This window comes from Fukomys damarensis, unplaced genomic scaffold (assembly GCF_012274545.1).
Source record: "Fukomys damarensis isolate Sample0158 unplaced genomic scaffold, DMR_v1.0_HiC HiC_scaffold_25, whole genome shotgun sequence".
In the NCBI taxonomy this organism is placed as follows: Eukaryota; Metazoa; Chordata; class Mammalia; order Rodentia; family Bathyergidae; genus Fukomys; species Fukomys damarensis.
In genome coordinates, this window is record NW_022900937.1 from 2107334 (window position 1) to 2114657 (window position 7324).

A 7324-nucleotide genomic window follows, 5' to 3' on the forward strand; every position below is an offset into this window, starting at 1 on the left:
TGCCAAAAAAAAAATCATTAGCGTTTCCATGATAAAGTAATATTTAATTCATATTAATGACCAACAGTAAAGGCGGTCCCTTAGTAACAGCAAAAATGTCTGTGAACATAAATTTTAGAATTCTGGTTAATTTTAATAGCATTCAAAATCATAATTCAGATAAATCTGCTTTCCTTAAATATGTAAATGAAGTTGAGTACTTATTTGGATTAATTAAAATTTATAGGGTGGGGATGTAGCTCAGTGGCACCAGCCCTGGCCTGGCCAGAACAAGGTCCTGAGTTCGATCCCCGGTACCACAAAAAAGAAAATTATAGTAATAATTTTTACTATGATTAACTTCTAGAATAAAGCAAACTTTTCAGAGATTTTTTAAGGTCATCCACATCATTTCATAGCATTTAAAATCTAAAAAAAGAAATACAAACATGAGCTTTTTTTTTCTTTTTGATAAAAATGGAGGGAAAAATACTGGGCAACTGGGGCATTTAACCCAAAAGTGGATTTAACCGGAGACCTATACTGGGAAGACATGAAACAGAGTCCACTTGTAACCGGGTTTGCCGAATGGGCTCAGAAGAACAGCCCTGCACTGGGAGTTCAGCACAACCCGGGGTGGCTTGGTGACCAGCCTGCGGGAGAGGCGCCAGCTCAGCTGGGAGTTACTCCAGCCCGCACGTGGCCCGGCAGTGTGGTGCACAAGCTCTCGGACAGCTTCTAAGGGTACCGGGGAGGTTTCAGTTGACGGCCTGGTTCTGCATTTCAACAATCACAACACATTTTTCAAAAGAAGAGCTCTCTTCAACACAGAAGTGAAGTTTAGCAATGATCTAGCGGGACTGTTTTCTAGTAACGGGAGCTCCAAGTGAAAAGCAAGGCATATAATAATGTGCAATTTAATTTCAAATAGGTCGTAAAGTTCCCTCGTGTCTCAAAAGTGTTTTAGAAACAAATAAATTCATTATTCATGTGATTTTAACTCTGATCAACGCTTACACCCCACTGTGAAGAAGCAGCTATTGATGTGTATTTATAATTTTTTTCAAGGAAGCAACTATTTGACTCCTAGTAGTTTCCTCCATTTGAGTGCTGAGGTTTCTGCCCTCCAACACCTCTGAAGAGCTGTGTGATTTAACTCCTTTCCTGGTATTTCTTCCTAAGTACAGCATTCCCTGGCAAGATGGTTCATTAGCTCGTGATATAGCCAGCCTGACTCAATGCCACAAGATGGTTCATTAGCTCGTGATACAGCCAGCCTGACTCAGTGCCAAGAATTCGTTATCTTTCCTCCCCTCACCTGCCAGAGTTCCAGGGTTACCTATCTTGGTGAGGAGCACCAGTCCCAGAAGACCAAATCTACTGGACGGGGAGACACCCACAGCCCTCACCCCGCATCTAATCATCATTTGGTAGCATCCAGTGCACCCCAATCTTGGCCCAGGCTCACCTCCTCATCTTCATCCTTCGCCCACTGCTTTACAACTTCTGTCCGGGGTGACTGCAGTGACTTTTACAGCAGCCAGGCGGTCTTGCCTGTTGTAAACCCACTCGTGCTCCACTGCCTGCGGTCTAAGTCTGAATTCATCTGAGGGCTTCCCAGGACCCTGTGACCCACCTCCATATTCAGTCCAATTTGCTTTTCCCAATACTTATTGGTTTCTCTTTATTTTTGAATCTGCTGTTTCCTCTGTGGACTTTCTTTCCCACCCCACCCTGTAAAATCTGCACAGAGAGTTTGTTCCTTTCCGACCCAGGACCTCGGCCCTTCCATCTGTGCCCTGGCAGAAGAGCTTCCTGTGTTTCCCTTCCCTGCGGACAGGTGTCCCCCGCACAGCCGGGAACAGGCAGCTGGCAGATGGTGGCAGCTCCTTGCGGGATGTGACCCCACCGTCCTTTGTATTTGGGGCACCTAATCCAACCGTGAGAAAGCGAAGGGTTGTGAAGGGGGACAAGAACAGTGAGAAAGGAACGAAGGAGGAAAAAAGAAAGGAGGAAGGCTTAAAAAGCAGAGGATAAGAGAGAAGAGAAAAAGCCTTTTGAGAATGAATGCTTGTGGCCAACTGAGAGAACCAACTCCGGAATAACGGGTACCCCAAAACACAGACAGAGGCATAACCCTGGCCGCAGTCGGGAACTTGTGTAGAGGCCTGGGACAGTTGCCGCGCAGTCCCTGCCAGCGTGAGTCATACGTAGAGATTGGTTTTGCAACCAGTGGTATCTGAAAGCAAAGGGAATAATGAATGCCAGATAGGGGTTGGGGGCTTTTCTATAAAATGCACCCTTGAGATCGAAAAGGGAGAAAGAGGGGATAAGAGTTGACTAGACATGACTGTAACCAAAAAAATCACCTTTACCCCTTCAAAAGGCCATGGGGGCGGGGCTGCACACTGATGAGAAAAAATCAACCACTCTGATTAAATGTCATGTCTTTTTTACTCACTCCAAGTTCTGGAGGCCAAAGGGAGGGGCAGGAGGGTGTGTTTTGCCTAAAGATTAATCTTTCTTTCCTGTGTTTCTCAACCTGGTGACACTGTTGGACTTGGGGGAGGGGAACATGGAATTAAAGTGCCCCAAAGTAGGTTTTCTCTGACTCTATTAGACATCATGAAAACTTCCTCCACCTGTGTCTTCACCTACCCACCAAAATCCCTGCTTGGAAGAGCTCATCTTCGAGGACTTGGCCCCTAAACATTCTGTGTCTACCCACTGAAAGGTCATCAAATAAAGGAAGTTACAGAACAACGTTATCACCATATGTTATTCGCCCCAAAGCAGTTTACAACAATAAAGCACCCTAAATACAATGTGATATCTAATATAAGGCGTCTTTCATCTAATAAGCCTTCCTAAGTCTTTGTCGAGCTAAGAAGGAGGGAGGGAAGGACAAAGGAAGGAAAGAGAGAGGGAGGGAGGGAAAGAGAGGGTGGAGCGAGGGGAAAAGGGGAAGGGAGGGAGGGGAGGGGAGGAGGAATGCGACAGAAAGACACAAAGAGAAAGAGAGAAGAAAAATACTGCTTTTGAGACGGCCACTTATTAAAACATTTGCAAAAATGACAAAGTTACAAACGTCATACTCAGAAGAAGTCTGCTCTTCGTAGAAGATGGCAAAAGAGCAAGGAGAGTGTGGGGTGCGGGAGCTAAAGAAGCCATCAGGGATAAGGAATTCTCCGTGATTTATTTCCAGAGCCTGGAGTGCAGGGTTCTGAAGGAGATATTTCCCAGAGCCAGGAGGGCGCAAGCTCGACAGCACCAGCCCGCCCTGTGCTTCCAGAGGGCTTACGCCCACACTCGCCGGTCTGCCGGCCCAACTTCCTGCTCCTGCCTGCCCGGGGTTCCTTCACTTGCTTACTTTTCCTAATTTGTTTGTCCGTTTCTCGGTCGGCCTCTGTTTGCACACCATGGATGAGGCTGACTGAGCACCGTCTGGTCACAAGCGGATCCGAGCCCTCATCTCCGTTTTTATCCCATAACCCTGAGCATCCATCAGCACCTCACATTCACCCCTTCACAGGGTGCCAAGGATGGAGCGGAAAGGCCGGTTAGACTCCTCCCCTTCTGCTCTTTCCCGGGAGGCAAGCCTAAAAGACAGAGGGGAGAAGAAAGGAAAAAGCATCCATCTCGCTCTCCTTGTACAAGGCTTGCCTTCACAGGAGAGCAAGGACCCTGAAACCCACAAGTGAGAGAATACCCCTGTGTGCCACCGATACACATTCAGTCTTCTCCTGGAGACTGAGTCCGGGGCCATCTCCTACAGGGAGGACGCTCTCTACGAAGACACAGCCCATCACTGGATCACCGTGTGGCAGGGGGAGGTGAGAATTACCTGGGAGCGGGTAATAGTGTACCCATGATTGACAAGCTTGCTTACAGTGTCCCCAGATGTGTGTCCAGGTTCTCCTGTGCCTGTGCGACAGAATTAGCAACCCTCCTTCTCTCTTCCTGGCTCCTGGTGATAAGATGTAAAGGCTTAGAGCCACTTCCCCTCATCCAAATTCACCTAAAAGGTGAGTTGCTTAGGGACAACCCTCAAACCCCAGTGTGAGCAGAAAATGTGAGGCTCAGAGAGCCTGGAAGTAACACACCCGGGACATGAACCCCAGTTCCCCGACTCCTGACCAGTGTGGAGAAACAGCAGAAGGATTAGGATCCAGAGTCGCACACAGAGGTCTTCAGTTAGGTAGGTCAGACACACGGGACCACCTCGGAGGGCCTGAATGCAGTACACACAGAGGGTGATTTCTAGTGCCTCCAATGACCCACTGAATCCCCAGACAGGTCCTTTGCTGAGATAGCTCTCTGGTGGAGAAAACAATTTTGAATAACGAGGGCACTCCTCAGCTGGAAGCATCTGATGGCCAAGACTAAGAAGTAAGCTCAGCTGTGCCCACAGCTACCGCACCGGGTATAGGACCAGGGTCTTGGGGACTGCACCAGTGGGAGGTCTCTGCCCCCCATATCTGTGGCAAATCAGTCAGACTTTCATGACAGATAGGCTAGAAATCACAGCATCTTAAAGGTGCCCATAAGCCTGGCAGCTCTGGGGTGCAAGGAAGCTGGGCTCCTTGCATTCTTGTCAACAGAAAGAACGAGGCACGTCCGACATCAGACTTGTGCACAAGAGTCACTGCGGATGCCTCACTGGCCAGAACCAGCTGCCATTCCCTCAGACCCAACCCTAAGAAAGCCTCCAGTGCCCGGGCTTCCCTTTCATCCCCCAGCTCAGTGGCAGCTCCTCTCTCATTCCCCGCTGGGGTCTAAGGCTCCTCTCTACCTGAATTGCACCCCATTTTGAGGCACTGAGCTGCCAGCTTCTTCAGCAGTGTGAGCAGGCCTCAGAACCACTGTCGGACTCTGCCCAGGGCACTGCTTGGTGAATGCGTCCCTGGTGTTTTCAGCCCTTGCTCTTGCCTTAATACAAGGGTGAGAACTAATGTGCAACCAAAAGAAATGTTACTGATTCGGCAAGGAAATACCAGTGCATGAGAAATATATGCCTTCTGCCCTCTCTTTTAAAAATACATGTAGTTTTTGACGTAGAATATATCACTGTGATACTTGAGGTAAGAAACAGTGGAGCTGATACTGTATCTCTTTGTGGTAGTTTGGATGGGATGATTATGAGCCTATCTCTCAGTTCTCTCTCCATTTACCACCCTAAGTAGTCACTACCTTAATAAAGGAAAGGAGCCCTGGATCTGTGGCCAAAATGAATTACAGCTGGTTCCAATTAGAACTGCCCCAAATGTATGAGTGCCCATCACGTGGATTAGTCCTACTCTTAGCAAAGACACTGCGAAGGACAGTCCAGGCATGGGAAACAGGCGCTCGCCCCTTCCCGGAGCTCGGGCACACTCCGTCCAGCAGTCGGGTTCCTCTGTCAAACGTCTTGGATAAGGGAGCATTAAGAGTGAGTCTGAGAGCCCGTGAGCAAGTCCTCGCGCTGGGTTTAGCTGAAGGTTTGACAATGAATGCCACAGAGGAGCGAGAGCATCCTGGGACAGGGCCGTGGTGCCATTGGGACGGACTTCCTGGGCTGAGTGAGAGTCCAAGGCAGGCTCTCGCCGGCCACAGTGCTGTGCTTTCCCCTTGGGACAGACAGCACCGCCCTGCAGAGCTGGCTTCCTCAGCGCTACTGCCACTGCCACGCCCTGCCAACTGCAGCTCCCTGCCCCAGATACATTCGTGCACACCCCTGTGAGTGCGCACACGCACGCGCACGCGTGCGCACGCGCAGGCACACGCATGCACACACACACACACACACACACACACACACACAGCAGACGCCATGGAAAGCACAATTTCTAATAGGAAGGATAATTCTGCCCTCAGCGATACTTTCTGCAGTCAGATAACTACAGCTACAGTGGGAGTGGTGAGCACACTTAGCTTCTGCCTTTGCTCTGGAAACTGAAAAGGGCATCTGGGAAAAAGACTAGAAGCAGCCTACCCTTGATATCCTTCTTGGGAGAAGGACTGGTCTGGGGGGCATATTGTTCCCCAGAATGAATGATTCTGCACCCGGCCTCTTTTCAGACGGGGGTGATCCTGAGACAGCTCTGCCCACAGAGAGGTTACTCGAGTGACTTCCTGTTGAAAAGACCTGACCAGATGGGAGCTCTTTGTCCTTCTGCTGCCTTCCTCCTGGCTTGCAGGTGTCTCTGACGACAGCCGCTATCATTCACCGCAGCTCAAGCAGCCATCTGGGACTCTGACGTTTGGCGTAGTCAAGCCTAAGACATCTCAGTTACAGTTGCAAGGCAGAGGATCCAGGCTTGGTGACCTGGAAATCAGATGGCTTCTCTCTGACGTTGCAGGCTGGAGTTAGGGTTCCCAAAGGTGGGCAGTTTTGCTCCAGTCATAGGATTCTGTCATCTTTGTGTGCAACTTTCTGCTATCAACATCCACCTGAAACCATAATCAAACACCAGAGACCTCACCTTAGGAGAGTGAGGTGCAAACTGTCCACTTGGGGCACGGCCACAGCCAGCCAGCAGGAAGGAAGGACATTCACTTCCTAAGTGAAAGCTCTGGGTGGTCCAAATATCAAGAATACGGATATGGGGCTGGGGGTTTAGCTCACTGGTGCCACTGCCTGCTTTGCAAGCACAAGGTCCAGAGATCGATCCCCAGTGTCAAAAAAAAAAAAAAAAAAGAATACGGATGTGAAGACAGATTCATTCCAAGCCAGGAAAGAAGTTCTAGACTTAGCAATTATTTAGTAGAATCCACCTCTTTACCTAGATACTTACTATCTGTTCAGTTCTCCATTTTTGAGTAGTGGCTTTTTAAATTTATTTTAATAGTAGTAAAGTTTTAATAATGGTAGGAAAACAAACAGGCTTTTCAGAGCAAATTTGGGCCAAGTAAAAGTAGGAAAAGAAATACACCCTACAGCGTGAGGGCAGGCCACCATGCAAGAGAGAACACAGCAGCCTTGCCTTCAAAAATAAGAACGATCACTTAGCCAGCTGATAAAATCTTCTATGAATTGAAAACAAAGAAAGCAAGATGCAGGTTTTGCGTGGAGAAGCATTTGTCAAGTAACTTCAAGTGATAGGCAGTATTTCATTTGATAACATGTAACTATTTTTCTTGACATTGGTAGAAATAGCATTTAAAATCTAAGAGAAGCTCTTGTTGCTTCGAAATTGGGGTTTTTGTTGTGGTTGTTGCTGTTACATTTTGGTTTGTTTTTTTGTTTTTGTTTTTGTTTTTGCAGTTTCATTGTCTGACATACCTTGAGTGAGCTGTCTCCATATTTTGTAAAGGAGCTTGTGCACAGATGAAAGTCTCATTTGAAGAATCAAGAGTGTTTCCTAAG